General features: G+C 40.9%; 1 long non-coding RNA gene across 1 annotated transcript in view; it reads right to left on the reverse strand.

The window, feature by feature from the left end:
* LOC147375573 (uncharacterized) overlaps window positions 1–21,498 on the reverse strand; it is a 224,562-nt gene that overhangs the window by 31,951 nt on the left and 171,113 nt on the right. The gene's annotated exons all lie outside the window — the stretch shown is intronic.

The raw sequence follows: 21,498 nt of genomic DNA on the forward strand, positions 1-21,498 counted from the left end.
ATACCTATGATAACAAATCCAAAACAATTAACAAAATGACAACAAGAATACATATATTGATAATTACCTTAAATGTAAACAGATTACATGCTCCAACCAAAAACACAGACTGGCTGAATGAATACAAAAATAAGACTTGTGTATATGCTGTCTCCAAGAAACCCACTTCAGATCTAGGGATACATTCAGATTGAAAGTGAGGGGATGGAAAAAGGTATTTTATCCCAATGGAAATCAAAAGAAAGCTAGAATAGCAATATTCATGTCAGACAAAAAAAAGACATTAAAATGAAGACGGTTATAAGAGACAAAGAAGTACACTACATAATGATCAAGGGAGCAACCCAAGAAGATATAAGTATTCTAAATACAAATGCACCAAACACAGAAGTGCCTCGATATATAAGACAAACACTCACAGGCATAAAAGGAGAATGTGACAGTAACACAGTAATAGTGTGGGACACACACAATGGAATATTACTCATCCATAAAAAGAATGAAATATGCCTTTTACAGCAACATGAATGGACCTAGAGGTTACATACTAAGTGAAATAAGACAGAGAAAGAAAAAAATCAGATGATATCTCTTATATGTGGAATCTAAGAAAAGGATACAAATGAATTTATTTACAAAACAGAAACAGACTCATGGACTTAGAAAACAAATTTATAGGTACAAAAGGGGAAAGGTGGGAGGGGGAAAATTAGGAGTTTGGGATTAACATATACACAATGCTATATATAAAACAGATAATTAAGAAGGAACTTCTGTATAGCCCAAGGAACTCTACTCAATATTCTGTAATAATCAGTATGGGGGAAAGACTCTGAAGCAGAATAAATGTATGTATATGTATATTGGAGAAGAAAATGGCAACCCACTCCAGTATTCTTGTGTGGAGAATCCCAGGGATGGAGGAGTCTGGTGGGTTGCCATCTATGGAATTGCACAGAGTTGAACACAACTGAAGTTAGCAGCAGCAGCATGTATATGTATAACTGAATCATTTTATTGTACACCTGAAACTAACACAATTATTAAAAAAAAGAAAAAAAAGAACAGCATGTAATGAATATAGCAATTCATAAATGTGCAAAATTCAGAGGAAAGAGATTATCTGGAGAACTGGGTGAGATGAGGGAAAACTTCACAGGGGAGTTATAGTTAAGCTGGATTTTGAAGACGAAGTTTGTGAGTGGCTAAGAGGAGGCATTTCAGACATAGGCATAGTGGTGGCAAAGTTAGAGAAGAGCAAAACAGCCTCCATATTTAGAGACTCATAAGTCATTTTTCTGGAACATAGGTGGGGTTGGGGAATTGCAAGACATGTGGTCAGAAGAGGCATGGGAAAGCTGTGTATAATGTACTCCAGAGTTTATGCTTGTAGGCCTGAGATAAGTATTAGAGAGTTTAAGGTGTAGGAGGGACAATGCAAGGTTTTCCCTTTAGCACTATGACTGTGGGGCTCTGTAGAGGATGAAGTTTGCTCAGATCTTATTGAACACAATATAATTAACCTAACTAAATTTTCCTTTGATGAGCATGGCTCTTGCAATGCCTCATGCAATTCAGACTTTCCAAGATGAAATATACAGATAATATAAACATATTCCTTCAGTGCCTCCATTTATTGAGTGTCTTCTTTGTGCCAGGTCTAAAGGTGTTCTTGAGATAGTTAAGTTCATTTGGTCTAACGTGTCATCTAAGGCCAGTGTTTCCTTAATGATTTTCTGCCTGGATGATTTGTCCACTGATGTAAATGGGGTGCTAAAGCCCCCTACAGTTATTGTATTACTGTCAAGTTCTCCCTTCATGTTTGTAATATTTGATTTATGTATTTAGGTGCTATGTTGTGTACATACATATATGAAGTGTTATACCTTCTTGTTGGATTGAGTCCTTTATCGTTATGTAATGCTCTTGTCGCCTGTTAAACTCTTTGTTTTAAAGTTTATTTTGTCTGATGTAAGTATCTCTACCCAGATTTTCTGTTTATATTTGTATGGAAAAACTTTTAAAAATGCCCACATTTCAGTCTGTGTGTCTTTACAACTGAATTGAAGATTCTGTAGGCAGAATGTATATGGGTCTTTTTTTTTTTTAATCCATTTGGTGATGGACAGAGAAGCCTGGCATGCTGTACTCCATGGGGTCACATACAGTTGGACACGACTGAGCAACTGAACTGAATAGAATGGGAAGGACTAGAGATCTCTTCAAGAAAATAAGAGATACCAAAGGAACATTTCATGCAAAGATGGGCACAATAAAGGACAAAAATGGTAAGGAGCTAATAGAAGCAGAAGATATTAAGAAGAGGTGGCAAGAATACCAGAAGAACTGTACAGAAAAGGTCTTACTGACCCGGATAACCACAACGGTATGGTCACTCACCTAGAGATAGACATTTTTATTTTTCTGTCCAGCTTCAGTGATTTCCACTACTCTGTGTTCGAGTGCTTACTTTTTCTCTTGTGTCATCTAATCTACTATTGATTCCCTTTATAATAGCATTTTTCATTTCAGCTATTGTATTCTTAAGCTTTGCTATTTTTTAATATTTTCTCTTTGTTGAAATTCTCACTGTACTTGTCCATTCCTCTCCTGAATTTGGTAGGCATTTTTATGATCATTACCTTAAACTCTTTACTGGGTAGATTGCTTATCTCTGTTTCATTTAGTTCTTTTTTCTGAGGCTTTGTCTTGTTCCTTCATTTGGAACATATTCTTCAGTGTCCTTGTTTTGTTTAATTCTCTATGCTCATTTCTATGTATCAGGTAAGTTGGTTATGTTTCCCAATCTTGGAGAAATGGCCGTATATTGGGGACATCTTATGGAGCTCAGCAATATACCCCTCTCTGGGCATGAGAGCGAGTTATTCCAGAGCTATCCCCTATGTGTGTTGCATGTACCCTTGTGTTATGGTCCAGTCAACTACTGTGGGCATGCCTGTCGATGGGGCTGGCTCCCAGCCCAGGAGCTTTGAGGCTTTGCCTTGGCTTTGTGGTCTGCAATGCCTGGTGACATGCAACCATTGTGGGCCTGCTTGTGTGTGGGACAGGTCCCTGACTCTAATAGCCTAGAAGGAGGATTCCAAAAGGGCTCTTGCCAGTGCCAATATTCCCCAAATGGCTGCTGCCTGCGTTCTGTCCTCAGGGTGAATCCCATCTGCCTCTAGCCTCTCCAAGTGGCTAAGATCAGCAAGTGGTTCTATCCAAGAACCTTTCAAAGCACTGGCTCTGTGCTGGGACTCAGAGCTTGTGAAAATTTGCATGTACCCTTTAAGAGTTGACTCCCTGTTTTCTATAGCCCTCTGGCTCTTCTCAACATAAGCTCTGCTGGTTTTCTAAGCTAGACATTCTGGTTGCTCATCTTCCTAATACAGGATCCCTGGACTAGGGAGCTTTAATGTAGTACTCTGGCCCTTTGGTCCTTGGGGAAGACTTCTGTGGTTATAATGTCCCTCCTCCTGTTTGTTGGTCACCAGCCTGGAGATGTGGGTCCTGAGGAGCCCATATCCCAAACCTCACCCATCTCACCCTTCTTTATAGCTTTTGTTATGGAAAATCTTTTTTGCTCATCTTCAGGTCATTCTCATATGTATTTGCTCTGTAACTAGTTTTAATTTTGGTGTGCCTATGGGAAGAAGTGAGTTCAATGTCTCCCTATTTTGCCATCTTAATCACTTTAGTCTCTAGAAATATTCTGTTAAAAATTTTTTATTTGCAAAATAATTGAGAATGTTACATATTTTATTTCCTATTAAAATTCATAAAACCAAAATTTTCTAATTAAAGGCTCTGAGAAGTCCTACAGTAAAGAAATCGAATACCTAATTAATTGTTCTGTGTTAGCCATCTGTTGGTTTTACCTACTTAGCATGGGTTCTCCTTTCTAGGAACATCACCCTAATTTTGTTCTGGAGAACTATTCCTCTTGCTTGAACACAGTGCTGGAGGGCTGTTAATCAGCTTGCTCTGTCCTGGCCAAAGTATGGACATATGGCCCAAGAAAAGGCAATCAGATGCTTTCTCTCTGGAATTTGTATCTTGAGTAGAGTAGGGCAGTAATTAAATATAGTTGAAGTCTTTTATCCCAGTCATGGTGTCCTGCTTCCTGGATTTTTTTATATTGCTCTTTTTCTTGTGCCTTTAATATTTGATTATTCAGCTTTTCCTTGTATTGTCGTTCATGTTGTGCACTGTGCAGAAGATGGAAAGCATTCACTTATCAGTTCAGTTCAGTTCAGTTCAGTTCAGTCACTCAGTCGTGTCCAACTCTTTGCAACCCCATGGACTGAAGCACACCAGGCTTCCATGTCCATCACCAACTCCCGGAGCTTACTCAAACTCATGTCCATCAAGTCAGTGATGCCATCCAACCATCTCATCCTCTGTCATCCCCTTCTCCTCCTGCCTTCAATCTTTCCCAGCATCAGGGTCTTTCCCAATGAGTCAGTTCTTCTCATTAGGTGACCAAAGTATTGGAGTTTCAGCTTCATCATCAGTCCTTCCAGTGAATATTCAGGACTGATTTCCTTTAGGATAGACTGGTTGGATCTCCTTGCAGTTCACCTTATAGACTTATTTTAACTCCTGTGAGAATGGGGGTAGATTGTGGAGAGTCTGGGACTTTTGGCTGCATGTTGAGGCAGCAGAGGAAAGCTCTTGATACAACAGACTTGCACTGGCATCCAGGAATGTACATCCACCCTGGAGACCTGTATGTCCACTTATTGATGCCTGCACATGCACAACAGGTCTTGTTCCTATGCAACTAGAGTATTCTCTGAGGTTGTTTCTCTTGCTCCCCCACAGCTTTCAGATGAGACTCCCCATTTAAGTACAGTCCCCCTGGCTGGGGAGTTGTCCCGAGGGCATGAAGCATGCCTACTGCCAGGGTGTGTAACCTCCAGTATCAAGATGTGGCTGAGCAGCTAGAAATATGAGCACATATATGTGTGCATGCCATTACAGCTTCTGCTTACTGGGGCCCTTGCAAATTTCCTTTAGGAGGGTCTGGGAAACCAATGTTATGTATCTGTAGTAGTCTGTTTGAGCTGACAGAACAAAATACTACAGACCGGGTAGCTTATAAACAACACAAATATATTTATCACAGTTCTGGAGGATTGAAGTCCAAGGTCAGGGTGCCAGTGTGGTTGGGTCCTGCTAAAAGTTCTCTTCCAGGTTGCAGACTGCCAACTTTTCTGTGCCCTCACATGGTGGAAGGGATGAGGGATCTCTGTGGGGCCTGTTTATTTTTTTAAATTTTATTTGGCTGCCCTGGGTCTTAGTTGTGGCATGTGGGATCTGTACTTGTAGCACCTGGAATCTTTAGTTGTGGCATGAGAAATTTAAGTTGCTGACTGTAGGATCCAGTTCCCCACACAGGGATCAAACCTGGGTGCCCTGCCCTGGGAACTCAGAGTTACAGCCTCTGAACCACCAGGGATAGTCCTATTCCCATGTGGGGCTTTTTTAATAAGGGTACAAATCCCATATACGAGAGCTCTATCCTTATGACCTAATCATCACCCAGAGGACTGACTTCTTATTCAATGTGTGAATTTTGTGGGGCACAAGCATTCGGCCTATAGCAGTGTCCAAACAAGAGGCTTTAATTTTACTTTATTTTGAGTGGCTTTGAAGGAGTCTTTTGGGCCTATAAAATAAAACAGTCTCAAAGGCCTTTGCTGAATCATCTAACTTCGGAGAAAACAAAACAGATTTTTAGGTCCTGCCCTGATGTTCCAGGCTGGTTGCATCTATCTGGGACTCATCACCCCCTGTCCAGAAACCTTCCACCCCCTACACCTGCCCAGAAGACTTATCACCCTCTGCCCAACTACAAATGCCATCTCAACTAAACAATATCCAAAACATCCGCCTGATTAACATTTCCCTTATTGCTTCCACAAACCTCCCTATAAATATGGAGCCTCCCTGATCCCTCTCTGCGCTCAGCCTGGTCCTTAGGCCGACTGTCGCCCCTCCTTGCCTGAATAAGGGTAATCTACTTCTGTTGAGGTCATCTTTCTTTTTTCTGCCTCTCCCCGAACTATACCTTACAGGCTTCCCAGGTGGGGCAATGGTAAAGAATCCCCCTGCCAATGCAGGAGATGCCACAGACATTGGTTCAACCCCTGGGTGGGGACTATCCCCTGGAGAAGGAAATGGGAAACCAATCCAGTATTCTTGCCTGGAAAATTCCATGGACAGAGGAGCCTGGCAGGCCATAGGGTCACAAAGAGTCAGATATGACTGAGCAGGCATGCACATACATATACACATACACATATATATTTATATATACACATACATATGCTGGCTGAAGCTCAAGCTGGAATCAAGATTTCCAGGAGAAATATCAATAACCTCAGATGATGACACCACCGTTATGGCAGAAAGCGAAGAGGAACTAAAGAACCTCTTGATGAAAGAGGACAGTGAAAAAGCTGGCTTAAAACTCAACATTCAGAAAACTAAGATTATAGTATCTGGTCCCATTACTTAATGGAAAATAGATGGGAAACAATGGAAACAGTGAGAGACTTAATTTTTTGTGCTCCAAAATCACTGTGGATGGTGACTGCAACCATGAAGTTAAAAGACACTTGTTTCTTGGAAGAAAAGCTATGACAGACCTAGACAGCGTATAAAAAGCGGAGACATTACTTCGCCAACTAAGGTCCATAGAGGTAAAGCTATGGTTTTTCCAGTAGTCATGTACAGATGTGAAAATTGGACCATAACGAAGGCTGAGTGCTGAAGAATTGATGCTTTCGAACTGTGGTGCTGGAGAAGACTCTTGAGAATCCCTTGGACAACAAGGAGATCAAACCAGTCAATCCTAAAGGAAATCAACCCTGAATATTCATTGGAAGGACTGATGCTGAAGCTCTGATACTTTGGCCACCTGATATGAAAAGCTGACTCCTTGGAAAAGACCCTGATGCTGGGAAAGACTGAGTGCAAGAAGAGAAGGGGACGACAGAGGATGAAACGGTTGGATAGCATCATGGACTCAATGGACATGAGTCTGAGCAAACTCTGGGAGATAGTGAAGGACATGGAAACCTGGTGTGCTGCAGTCCATGGGGTTGCAAAGAATCAGACACTACTGTTCAACTGAACAACAATTTGTTATATATATGTATGGGCCAATTTGAAAGATAAGTTTGATAGAATCTTGCCTCTCCTTTTATGTATTCATTCCTTTCTCTTTCCCTACTCTTTGCCTTCCTTTACTGATGAGAGAGTTACATGCCTAGATTCTACTTTCCCTGGGTGGTATGGTATTTATTTGTGCAATAATAAACTAACAGTAATTTTTTGTTTCTCCAAGCCTGGCTTCAGCAATACGTGAACCGTGAACTTCCTGATGTTCAAGCTGGTTTTAGAAAAGGCAGAGGAACCAGAGATCAAATTGCCAACATCCACTGGATCATGGAAAAAAGGAAGAGAGTCCAGAAAAGCATCTATTTCTGCTTTATTGACTATGCCAAAGCCTTTGACTGTGTGGATCACAATAAACTGTGGAAAATTCTGAAAGAGATGGGAATACCAGACCACCTGACCTGCCTCTTGAGAAACCTATATGCAGGTCAGGAAGCAACAGTTAGAACTGGACATGGAACAACAGACTGGTTCCAAATAGGAAAAGGTGTACATCAAGGCTGTATATTGTCACCCTGCTTATTTAACTTATATGCAGAGTACATCATGAGAAACACTGGACTGGAAGAAACACAAGCTGGAATCAAGATTGCCAGGAGAAATATCAATAACCTCAGATATGCAGATGACACCACCCTTATGGCAGAAACTGAAGAGGAACTAAAAAGCCTCTTGATGAAAGTGAAAGAGGAGAGTGAAAAAGTTGGCTTAAAGCTCAACATTCAGAAAACTAAGGTTATGGCATCCAGTTCCATCACTTCATGGCAGATCGATGGGGAAACAGTGGAAACAGTGGGTGACTTTATTTTTCTGGGCTCCAAAATCACTGCAGGTGGTGATTGCAGCCATGAAATTAAAAGATGCTTACTCCTTGGAAGGAAAGTTATGACCAACCTAGATAGCATATTCAAAAGCAGAGACATTACTTTGTCAACAAAAGTCTGTCTAGTCGTCTATGGTTTTTCCAGTGGTCATGTATGGATGTGAGAGTTGGACTGTGAAGAACGCTGAGCGCCGAAAAATTGATGCTTTTGAACTGTGGTGTTGGAGAAGACTCTTGAGAGTCTCTTGGACTGCAAGGAGATCCAACCAGTCCATTCTAAAGGAGATCAGTCCTGGGCGTTCTTTGGAAGGAATGATGCTAAAGCTGAAACTCCAGTACTTTGGCCACCTCATGTGAAGAGTTGACTCATTGGAAAAGACTCTGATGCTGGGAGGGATTGGGGGCAGGAGGAGAAAGGGACGACAGAGGATGAGATGGTGAGATGGCTGGATGGCATCACCGACTCGATGGACGTGAGTTTGAGTGAACTCAAGGGAGTTCAACTCATGGGAGTTGGTGATGGACGGGGAGGCGTGGTGTGCTGCAATTCATAGGGCTGCAAAGAGTCAGACACGACTGAGCGACTGAACTGAACTGAATTTTTTGTTTGAAGAAGGAGCATCCTTTTTAATTTGTACTAATTGTAGTCTTTTCTCTGAGCTGCCTCAGATCGTTCTAAACTATCAATACTTCAGCCAGAGTCTAGCAAGGTTGCTCATACCCGAACCTTAGGCAATTCCTCCCATGCCATATTTTAATACTCCTCTAGTTCCTTAAAACCTTTGGTTCCTGGTCTGTAGAACAGGACTAGAAATGAAGATGCCTAATTTTATTAATGAGAAACTGAAAGCCTATTAAAATGAATAAGAGGCAGGATTTCTAGGAACGCAGAGTAAAGAAGATGCCAAATTCTATGCCTCTAAAACAACTAGAGAAAATGATCTGAAACAACCATTTCAGGGCTCTGAAAATTGACAGAGGCAGATAACAAACTGATAAACATTTATTCATGAGAGGCTGCTAAACTTTGGGTAAGAACAATGGGAGTCTGTAGCTTGCTTGCCTGGGGCTGCTCCATACCCCTGGCCCAGATCTATCCACACAGAAGTGTGGTAGGGTGGGGCTGACTGTGAAAAGCAGCAGCTTAGCTGCCAGAGGGGACTGACTTGATTTGGAGTGAAGCACACGGTCAGTAAAATTAGAAAACTCATTAGAAAACAAATAGGAAAAGCCTTGCCTGCCTGAGGTTGTGGCCCAAAATTCAACAGGGAGACCTTAGAAATTAGACTAGCTCTTCACATATCATTGGCTGACTGAGAGGATGTGCACACACCAGAAGCCCGGGGAGAGGAGGGGAGGCTCAAGAGGCAGAAGATATACAGATAATTACATGATTCATGTTGTTGTGTGACAGAACTCAACAACATTGAAAAGCAATTTTCCTCCAATTAAAAAAGAAATTAAAAAAATACATACAAAAAGAAAAATCCTGGGAGGTGACTAGTGGAAAATAAAGCTGGGGCACACTGGAAACTGACCTGTATACATACACAGAATGACAATAACAGCACCAAGAACGAAGAAGGAACTGGAACTATACTGGAACAAAGTTGCTGTATTTTACCAGAATTAAGTTAGTATTAACATGAAATGAATTGTAGTAAGATGTATATTGTAATCCCTAGGGCAATTACAAAGAAAATAACTTTAAAAACTAGAGTTAAAAAGTGAATTGACTTGAAAGCATCATCTAACCAGTTAGTGGGAGTGGAGACAATTCACCTGCCTACATTAGTTTCTCCTTATGTCAGTTCAGGACAGTCACACCAGCCACACATCCTCACTCAGGTTCTGATCTCCTATCTTACATTTGACTTAGTTCTCTGGAACACCCAGGATACTGCAGCTACTTATGTAATGAGCAGAAGGAGCAGGCCCCTTTGGGCCTTCCTGGATAGACTCCTCACTATCCTTTGCTTTAGCTTCTCTCTGAAGTACCTAGATAATATTGGGTTGGCCACAATATTCATTCAGGTTTATGATATGGAAAAACCCAAATGAATGTTTTGGCCAACCCAGTAGTATCTGGTGTATATTTCCTGAGTTGTTTTACAGGTGGTAAAACCACCACCAAAGAAGATGGTGGTTAACAACTTGGTGACCATGAGCACATAACCCCCAGGCTTCCTGGAGCTCAAGGACTGATCATGTTAACTCCTGTGACACTGCCCTGTTACCTTACCATCAACCAACAGAGAACCTTGCACAAGCTGATCACATACCCTGTGACTCCCCTTCCTTCAGATCAGATCAGATCAGTCGCTTAGTCATGTCCCACTCTTTGTGACCCCATGAATCGCAGCATGCCAGGCCTCCCTGTCCATCACCAACTCCCGGAGTTCACTCAGACTCATGTCCATCGAGTCAGTGGTGCCATCCAGCCATCTCATCCTCTGCCGTCCCCTTCCCCTCCTGCCCCCAATCCCTCCCAGCATCAGAGTCTTTTCCAATGAGTCAACTCTTCGCATGAGGTGGCCAGAGTACTGGAGTTTCAGCTTTAGCATCATTCCTTCCAAAGAAATCCCAGGGCTGATCTCCTTTGGAATGGACTGGTTGGATCTCCTTGCAGTCCAAGGGACTCTCAAGAGTCTTATCCAACACCATAGTTCAAAAGCATCAATTCTTCGGCGCTCAGCCTTCTTCACAGTCCAACTCTCACATCCATACATGACCACAGGGAAAACCATAGCCTTGACTAGACGAACCTTTGTTGGCAAAGTAATGTCTCTGCTTTTGAATATGCTATCTAGGTTGGTCATAACTTTCCTTCCAAGGAGTAAGTGTCTTTTAATGTTTTCCTGAAACTCATCAGGAGTTTAGGTTTTTTGAGTATTAGATGTCCCAGGCTCCTTCTCTGGCACTTTACAATAAACACTTCACAGCAAGTCAGAGTTAGTAGATTGGCTTTATTGCACGTGAGCCAGTGGACCCCAGTTTGGTTCAGTAACACTTGGCCTCTAGCCAAAATGAGAAAATCTGCTGTGGCTGTGCTGTTCATTCTCTATTGTTCCCCTCCCCCAAGCAGGCCGTGAACTTGGCTGCCTCTTCCTGAAGCTGAAGGGCTCAGCGGTGATATCAGAAAAAGCCAGGGTGCTTTGGGGGAACTTGAGTATCACAGGATTTTCCATCTACTTTTAGTGCAGTAGAACCTAGGGGAGGCCTTGCGTCATATTTCAATGCACTGACTGAAGCCTCCTGCATTTCCTATGGTCCTGTTATTCCAGAAGATGAGCTGTACTACTGTTCCTTCTACCTCATATACATACACACCATTCCCCTTCCCACAGCCTCCATTCTTCACCTCCAAAGCTCACATTTTATATTCAAACATATCAAACTCTCTTCTGCCCCACCTTATTCTTCTCCATCGAAGGACAATACTTGGGTTTATCATACTTTGCTTGGGCTAAGTGATTACAGAAGCCCTGTTTTTCCATTCATTATTATTCCTGTGTTCCTAAGACTTTATCTTGTATGGGAATCATCTGGGGAGCTTATTAAGATGCAGATTTTGGCTTAGTGGGTCTAGGGGGGGAGCCCAAGACTCTGTATTTCTAATGTCAGCTGAAGAAAAAGACACAACCTAAAAGTTGGGAGTTAAGTTTTGTTCTGTGACCTTATTGAGGACTTCAGCCTGGGAGGACAGCCTCTCAGATAGCTCTGAAGAACTGCTCTGAAGAGGTAAGGGAGGAGACAGTATTTATAGAAGTTTTTTGCAGGGAAAAAAAAAATGCGTGGTCAAACATCAAAAGATTACAGCTAATCACAAAACCAGTCATCTCAAGTTAATAATTTTATTACTTTTCTTTATATGAGAAAATGTAAGAGTATGGGCTCATTAAAATTATTCCTTAGATATGCATCTTAACTATCTAGGGCCAGTATCCAAAGTGCATAAAACTTCCTATTTTTCTCTATTCTGAATGTCATTCAAATTGCACCATGGTGGGGAGGACCACTGCAGTGGCTAATGGATTGATTCTTGTTGACTGGGATGGCAGCAATGTTCCCTGTCCACACTAATACGGTCCCAGAACATGGGATGTTGCTGTTCAATGGACTGTACTTTGAGTAACTGAGTTCCAGACTTTAGAGCAAATATTGACATAACATTCTTTAAGGGTACTGAAATAAAAGAAATGAAAAATAAAACTAAAAAGTATTATAAGAAAAACATTGAATCAGGGTTATTGACTTCAGAATGTAAATTTTTAAACAAAACTTTCAATGCTAGCATTTTTTGTGTGTTTTGTCTAGGTTCTACTATCATCCCTGGCACCTTGCATCTTGCTTTCAACAGAATTTAATATTATACTGATTCCTCTTGAAGCCTTTCCAAAGGAGTATATTGATTGAGATAACAAAAAAGCTCATTATATTCATCCACCCTGCCATCTGTACAAACCACTACCTCTTCATCCATCCAATGGTTCCTAGAGTCTACTAAGACATGCCAATGCTGTGAAGGATGTAGGTGTTAATGAGACAGTTTTTGCTCCCAAGAAATTTCATCTTTGGTGGAGATGACACAATTCTTAAGATATATTCTGAAGGACATTATTGATATAAAGCCTTAAATGTTGCCAGAGTGCCAGTTAAGGAGTTAGCTGTAAACTTGGGTCATTCATGATCAGACCACTGAACAAACAATATTTTCAACAATACGGACAAAACAGAATTTTATTTTCTGGTTAATACAGCTTTTCGGATTTTTCTCCTGCCTCTTTGCACAAAGGATCAATTTGAATTAAAAAAGAAATCCGAACTCCACCTTCTTTGTTTTCAGAAAGATGCATTCTTTTCTATAACACAGGCAAAAATGAGAAGAATTGGCAGGGGTGTCTTTAAGGAGGTAGTGATTACCAGTATAAAGAGTAGAGTTTGTTGATTTATTTGAGTCAGGAAGCTTTATAGAGACTGCAATAACTCTGAGATGCTTCCAGTTGGGAGTGCAAAACTTTAGAAAGGACTTTTTAAAGTTCATATTACCCATTGCCTCCCCTATTGGTTAAGTCAAACATCCTATTAGAGGTATTGGGTTGGCGAAAAATATACTCTGGGCTACAGAAAAACCCAAACAAACATTTTGGCCAATCCAATATATCTAGGATTTCTATTCTTAGCCTCTCCCTCCCAGACAAATCAGTATATGCTAGCAGTGTCTCTACTAGTATTTTCACTAAGGCAAATCAGCTTTAAAAATTCATATGTATTTGATGGTGATGATCAATCAGTTCAGTTCAGTTCAGTCGCTCAGTCGTGTCCAACTCTCTGTGACCCCATGAACTGCAGCACGCCAGGCCTCCCTGTCCATCACCAACTCCCGACGTTTACTCAAACTCACGTCCATCAAGTCAGTGATGCCATCCAGCCATCTCATCCTCTGTCATCCCCTTCTCCTCCTGCCCACAATCCCTCCCAGCATCACAGTCTTTTCCAATGAGTTGTCTCTTGGCATCAGGTGGCCAAAGTATTGGAGTTTCAGCTTCAGCATCAGTCTTTCCAATGAACACCCAGGACTGATCTCCTTGCAGTCCAAGGGACTCTCAAGAGTCTTATCCAACACCACAGTTTAAAAGCATCAATTCTTTGGTGCTCAGCTTTCTTCACAGTCCAACTCTCACATCCATACATGACCACTGGAAAAACCATAGCCTTGACTAGATGGACCTTTATTGGTAAAGTAATGTCTCTGCTTTTGAATATGTTATCTAGGTTGGTCATAACTTTCCTTCCAAGGAGTAAGCGTCTTTTAATTTCATAGCTGCAATCACCATCTGCAGTGATTTTGGAGCCCAGAAAAATAAAGTCAGCCACTGTTTCCACTGTTTCCCCATCTATTTCCATGAAGTAATGGAACCAGATGCCATGATCTTCGTTTTCTGAATGTTGAGCTTTAAGCCAACTTTTTCACTCTCCTCTTTCACTTTCATCAAAAGGCTTTTTAGTTCCTCTTCACTTTCTGCCATAAGGGTGGTGTCATCTGCATATCTGAGGTTATTGATATTTCTCCCAGCAATCTTGATTCCAGCATGTGCTTCTTCCAGCCCATGATGTACTCTGCATATAAGTTAAATAAGCAGGGTGACAATATACAGCCTTGATGTACTCCCTTTCCTATTTGGAACCAGTCTGTTGTTCCATGTCCAGTTCTAACTGTTGCTGTACCTTAAAATGCACGAACCTCTTCTCTTTCTCTTCTACTTTTCACAGCTAGATGAGTAAGTGAATTCTACGTAATTCTGTTTGCTCATTCTCTCTTCAACTTTCTTCCTGCCTGTATTCAGCCAAACTGATAAGATGTCAATATGGAAAAGTAGAGCAGGGGGTCCCAGGCCCCACTGTAACCTTTATCAAGGTGTTGTACTTGGGCTCTGAGCTTGGAACAACTATCAGTAAAGTGGTAGCTTGGTTTTTATGTATTATTCCTTTTTTAGATGCTCCTTCAGGATCTCCAATGGAGGAGAAGACGTGTGGAGCAGGATTTGGGCATTTCTGAGTCGCTGGCTATAAAGTCATTAATATCTCACTTTAACTCCCTGTGGCTACTAGAGATAGAAAGTAGAACAGTGTATTGGGTAGGGTTCAGTGCAGGAGAGAGAAGCCACTTTAGCTATTTAATGCAAGAAAAAATAAAGAAAGGAAATTAGGTGCTGAAAGACAAGGAAGTCAGGCATGCTGCAGTCCATGGGGTCACAAAGAGTTGAACATGACTAAGCAACTGAACTGAACTGAAAAATCACTGGAGGGTTTCAGTGGCTCAGTGGTAAAGAATCCATTTACTAATGCAAGAGACACTGGGTCAGGAAGATCCCATGGAGGAAGAAATGGTAACTCACTCCAGTATTCTTACCTGGGAAATCCCATGAACAGAGAAGCCTGTTGAGCCATAGTCCATGGAGTCATAAAGAGTTGAACATGACTGAGTGACTAAACAACAACAACAAAAATCACTGGGAGGGTAGGAGGAGAGAAATTGTTCCTTCCAGAATAGCAAGACCAACTGCTGGAAAGTTATCACCTCTGAGGACATCCCCAGAAATTCTAAGTAGAAAAACTCATCACTGTGGAGCCAGGGATCCTATACTACATGATCTGAATAGGTATCCAAGGATCAGAATCAAACTCAGGAGGCTACTATCCCCACTGCCTCCATCACAACTGCCTCTCTTACACACACTGGGACTCTGCTGTAGCAACATCTTCTGTTTTTGATATAATATTGGCCAGAAGAAAAGCAATCAAAAGGGGCAAGGAAAAGGCCTCTGCTCCATTTCTGCTTTCTATATTTTGCACAAGTGTCTCTAATTGGTGAGTTATAATTTGAGTCCACACCCTAGCTGAAAAGGAGTCTGACAATGCAGACTTACACCTTGTGTAGTACAGACAGGCATGGCAGCAGGAGGGAGGAAAGGAAGCTGAACAAGGAGTCAGTCCATCATCACAAGGAGCAAATGAGGGGTAGCACTGTGTTATAGACTGAATGTATGTGGCTCTCAAATTCATGTGTTGAAATCCTAACTCCCAAAGTGATGGCATCAGGAGGTAGGGTCTTTGGGAGGTGATTAGGTCATGAGAGTGGTGTTCTCATGGATAGGACTAGTACTCTTGGAGCGTCCGTGGTAACCCAGTGGTTAAGAATCTGTCTGCCAATGCAGGGGACATGAATTTGATTCCTGATCCAGGAAGAACCCTCATGTTGCAGAGCAAATACACCCATATGCCACAACTACTGAGCCCAAGCTCTAGAGCCCTTGAGCTGCAACTACTGAAGCCTATGTGCCCCAGAGCCTGTGCTCTGCAGCAAAAGAAGCCACCACAATGGGCAGCCTGTGCACGGCAATGAAGAGTCGCCTCCCCCCCCCCCAATGCAACTAGAGAAAGCCTGCACACAACAAAGACCCAGCGTAGCTGAAAGTAAGTACATCTTTTAAAAAATTAGAGAAAAAGAAGGCACATGAGAAAGCTTCCTTCCTCTCCTTTCTGCCATGTGAAGACACAAGAAAACAACAGTCTGCTGTCCAGAAGAGACTTCTCACTAGAACCCAACCATGCAGACACTACTGATCCTGGGCTTCTGGGCTCCAGAACTGTGAGAAATAAACTTCTTTTGTTTGTAAGCCACCCAGTCTATGATATTTTGTTACAGCAGCCCCAACAGACTAAGATATGGTGGTGTATTACTTTATACTTAAAAACATGCTCTAATTAATTATTACATACTCAAGAAAAACCTGGGAAAATATGAAAAGTATAAAGAATGTAATAAAGATCATATATTGGTTGAAAATAGGAGAAACCCTCTAAAGTAACTGGAATTAACAGAAAAACATGTGTGCAAAGGACAATGCAAGAGCTCCTGGAATAATGAAAATACTTTAAAAAGGACAAGGTCAGCTGTCTTGGTTCTTTATGGTTTCCTGGTTCCTGTTTCAAGCTCCTGTGAGATTTTACCATTTACCTTCTCTTCCTCAGATTGGGTGGATGCTGGGCCATTTTTCAAGATGAAGAATTTGGAAAAATGACTCCTTAGATCCTGCATCCTTGATATTCCTCAATTTTGTAATCTTCATCAATTATATAATGCTCTGATGTTTATTAATTTTAAGCCTCTTGAGGGTCCTATACTTTGACACTTCAAAAATTATGCTTAAACAAGGTAAAAATGGTGGTGGGGGGTACTTTCCTGGTGGCCCAGTGGTTGAGAGTCTGTCTTGCAGTGTGGGGTAGGGCATGGGTTCAGTCACCAGTCAGGGAACTGAGATTTCCACATGCTATGAGCCCAGGCTGTGCGCCAGTGAAAAAGGTCCCACATGACGCACTGGAAAAGATTGAAGGCAAAAGGAGAAGAGGGCGGCAGAGGATGAGATGGTTAGATAGCATCACCGACTCAATGGACGTGAATCTGAGCAAATACCAGGAGATAGTGATGGACAGGGGAGCCTAGTGTGCTGCAGTCTATGGGGCTGCAGAGTCAGACACACAATAATAACAATAATAATGCAATGAAGATCCTGTGTGCCACAGCTGTGACCCAATGTAACCGAAGAAACAAATAAATATTAAGAAAAACAAGGTTAAAGGTTTAAAAGCCAACCAACCTAAAATAATATAGAAGCTTGGGATGGGTAGGGAAGACAGTCAGGTGGTTGGTTGAAAATAAGAGTCAGGGCCAGAGTGACAAGGTTGAAAACAATTAGCACTGATGTTGTGGTTGGAGACTGTTGAGGTTGAAGGGGATGTTAGCTCATATTCCTCCTTCTCTGATTAAGAACTAATAGAGAAATTAAGATGTCAGTAGATGGAGAGCAATGTTCTGTTTCATTACTGGCAAGACTGGCCTGGTGAACATGGTGAATGTAGCTTAGATCCATTGCTTCAGTTGGGTTTCCTAAAACTCCTTCTGATTTGAAATGACTAAGGCCTACAGTTAAGCTTAGCATATGGAGGAGAGCAGGACTTTTGCTTCAACATCTTAATCTCTCCCTAATAAAGGCCTGTATAAAAATGTATAAAAAAGTGTCAAAGTTTATTGTCACTCTATTACATACAGCAATTCTCCTTCCATGGAAAGAAAAAGTTCCATTCAGGTGGAGTTTTCCAAAACTGTTTTCTTTTTTGGAATAGAAGTTATTTATATAGAAACATTTGGAGAGGAGCATAAAGTTTTCTCTAATATAACTGAAATAATGGATGTAAGAAAACTGGGAGAACCAGAATAAAAGAGGACCAAAATAGAGATACAGAGAAATTAAGTAAATGAAATAAAAAGAGAGACTTCTCTAAAACTACATGATTTAAAAAAAAAAAAAAAAAGGTTAGACTAGCCTAAGAAACTGTAAGAATGGTCAGAGGAATAGGTGAAAAACCAGAAAAAAACTGATGCTCAAGAAATCAAGGAATGGACTTCCCTGGTGGCCCAGTGGTTAAGACTCTGTATTTCTATTGCGGTAACACGAGTTGGAGCCCTGGTTGGGGAACTAAGATCCTGCGTGCCATACACCATGTCCTACCTCCACTAAAAAGAAATCAAGGGAAGGAAGAATTTGGGACATAGATGCTTGGTCACTGGTAGAAAGTATGAGTACGCTGAGTACTGAAATGGATTTTTAATTGAAGTATAGCTGATTTACAGTGTTGTGCTAATTTCTGTTGTACAGTAAAGTGACTCAGTTATACACATATATACATTGTTTTTTATATTCTTTTTCATTATGGTTTATCTCAGGATATTGAATATAGTTCCTTGTGCTATACAGTAGGACCTTGTTGTTTATTCATTCTTTATGGAATATTATAGCTTGTATCTACTAACCCCATCCCTCCCCCACTCTCCCAAAATGAATTTTTTAAAGCAATTTATTGAGGTGAACTTCACATAACACAAAACTGTTTTACAGTGACTAATTCAGTGGCATTTAGTACATTAACAATGTTGTGTAACCATCGCCTCCATCTAGTTCCAAAACATTTCCATTACTTCAGAGTATAACCCTGTGTGCATTAAGTGGCTTCTCCCTTTTCCCTTCTCCTAGGTCCTGGTAACCACCGATCTGTGTTCTATCTCCATAGATTTAACTGTTCTGAGTATTTCATGTAAATGGAAGCATACAAAGTGTGCCCTTTTATATCAGGCATCTTTCATTTAGCATAATGGTTTCAAGGTTCATCAATATTAAAGCATTTATCAGTGCTTTGTTCCTTTTTATGGCTGAATAATACTATATTCTCTCCATATATACATATATATATATATATGTCATGATTTTTTTATCCATCTATCCATTGATGGATATTTGGTCTGTTTCTACTATTGACTACTATGAATAGTGTTGCTGTGATTATGCACGTGTATGTACCTTTTTAGTACCTGTTTTCAGTTTTTTAGAGTATATATGTAGGAGTGGAAGAGTGGGGTTATATGATAATTCTATGCTTAATTTTTGAGGAACTATCAAACTGCTTTCTGAAAACTTATTTCAGATTTAGCAATTTGATATTAATTGTTGATCCTAGCTAGAAGAGTACCAGAAGAATAATGACTACAAAACAGATGGCAAGGGATTAAGAAGTAAATGAGTTTAAAAATTAAAAAAAAATTAACAGCTTTATTGATGTATACTTGACATATGCTAAATTGCACATATTAAAACCACAGGTTTTATTTAGTATAGGCACTTCTTCCTCTGAGACAGAAATAAGCTAACTAAGAGTAAGGGGGTATTTTATGTACAGATAAGTCAGAAGTGGAGGGAAGAGGTATTAAGGGATTTGACATCTAATGGGTTTTTTTCCTTAGTAAAAAGAGTTATCATATTGAAATGAGAACAGTAGTGTGGGAATAAGAGGGGTTAAGAAGACAATAGAGGCAATTAGATGCTTATCCCAAACTCATTCTCCTCTTCCTCTTTAGTAATAGAGCCTTGATTTTGTTTAGGTAAGTGACATAAACAGCTAAAAGGCTTCATTTCCCAGTTTCCCTTACAACTAAATGTGACCATGTCACTATAGTGTCTACATATATACGTGTGTGTGTGTGTGTGTGTGTGTTTTAAGGAACTTCTAGGAAGGCTGCCTAAAGAGAGAGAGCTTTGAGGAGAACCCATTTGCTTTTCTGGCCTTTCACTTTCTGGCTCTTTAGGACATGATAACTAGTGCTCCAGCAGTCATCACTTTGTGTCATGAGGTTATCTGCAGGATAGAAGCCACCTGCTGACGATGGCAGAATAGAAGGATAGATATCTAGGTTCTGATGATTTTGTGCTGGTGTCTCCAGAGCACACTATGAATCTCTGATTCTCTTTTACCCAGTTAAGAATTAAACTGAGATCAAGTTTAGACCACTGTTGTTTTGTGTTTCAGTTATAACTACCTAAATACAACCCCAAGTGAAATAGGATACTATTTAGTATCTATAACTATATAACTATATAACTATATAACTATATAACTATAGTTACTAAAGCTTTAGTAACTTCTCTACGGTAAGTGGGAAAGAGAATCATGGGCTGAGGCCTCAGGGGGAGGGAGTCATCAGTCTGCAAGATTATATGCTTTTCTCCATTGTAGGTAGCCTGGAAGCAGAAGCAGAGGTATAGACTTAATGGATTCTCTAAGACTTGGGAGCCATTCTAGCAGAGGCAGCTAAACACTTGTTGAGTGAAGAACTGAAGATGGTGCAGTTATTGGGTTTGAAGCCTTTGACCTTGGGATCCAGGTCGAACAGGAAAGACAGTAAAGCCAAATGATGATGGATGACCTGAGGGGTTCTTGAAGAGGACTTTGGAAGGGTTTTTATGGCTTTACAGGTAGAGGTTTAGGAAACTGTGATCAGATAGCAGAACAGTCATGCTAAGGCCCGTGTGTGGCTATGGGAGTGAGGAGATAACTGCAGTAGGATGCAAATGAAGTTATTGGCACAAAGAAGGGCCAGAGAATGTTGGCTTTCTTTGAAGGTGGGGCGGAGGAGGTAGGGGGAGGATCCTGTTTACTGAAGTGACCCAGCAGGATATCAACTTGAAATCTGCTAAGATAACTGAAATGGAGAGGAACAACAGTTTTATCTTAGGCAGGTCATACTGAAAATTTCTGGAAAGAACTCCAAATGGGCTGATGAGTGCTTTAAAACAAGGCCACTTAGAGAGACAAGGAGAATGCAGGAACCACCACCACGACCAAAATACAGTACAAACATCTCCAATTAAGTGAGAGGACCGAGGGACCTCTGGCCAAGATCCCTGAGGTGGACAGCAACTTTTGGAAAGGCATCAACAAATTAAATTAGACATATTTTCTGTTCAGCTGTCTTCTGAACATGAATAACATTTCAATTAGTGTCATTCAGGGAGGATCATTTCTGTTAAAATCAGTCATTCTTCTCCAGTGCTCAGATGTGACGTTGAAGAAAAGAACAGACCAGGGACAGGGATGTTGTGTGTGTTTTTAGAGAAATCACTGTGATTTTGTATTGATTTGTACCAGAGAAATAAAGTGTAATTTAATGAAATACATAATGTTCTCAGCCAGGGTAGCACATCAGCCTGGAAATGAGGGGAAAATGGTCAGTAGATTGAATTCTACAGATGATGGCAGTGCTTTTAGAGCAGAGGCTATTAACCTTTCCAGCATAGAGATATCCTCTCCTCAGAACATCAGGAGGCAGTGAGACATGGTGGTAAGGTTGAATTCTATGATTAGATTTCCTAATTCTGAATCCCTGCTTTTTGAGATATTCACCAGGTGTCCTCAGGCAAGTAATTTAACCTTTGCATGCTTCAATTTCCTTATCTTAAAAATTCACCTTCTTGCCATTTTCACTGTCCACACCGAAACCCTCCTCAGAGGTCAGCAATATCACCATGTTTGGTGTATACCTCTGAAGATGTTCTATGCACTTAACAGGCCACAGGTGTATTAATTTTCTCTCTTTC

The sequence above is a fragment of the Bos grunniens genome, chromosome 3 (assembly GCF_055505025.1).
Source record: "Bos grunniens cultivar Pamir isolate PY7600 chromosome 3, Bosgru_T2T1.0, whole genome shotgun sequence".
Lineage (NCBI taxonomy): Eukaryota > Metazoa > Chordata > Mammalia > Artiodactyla > Bovidae > Bos > Bos grunniens.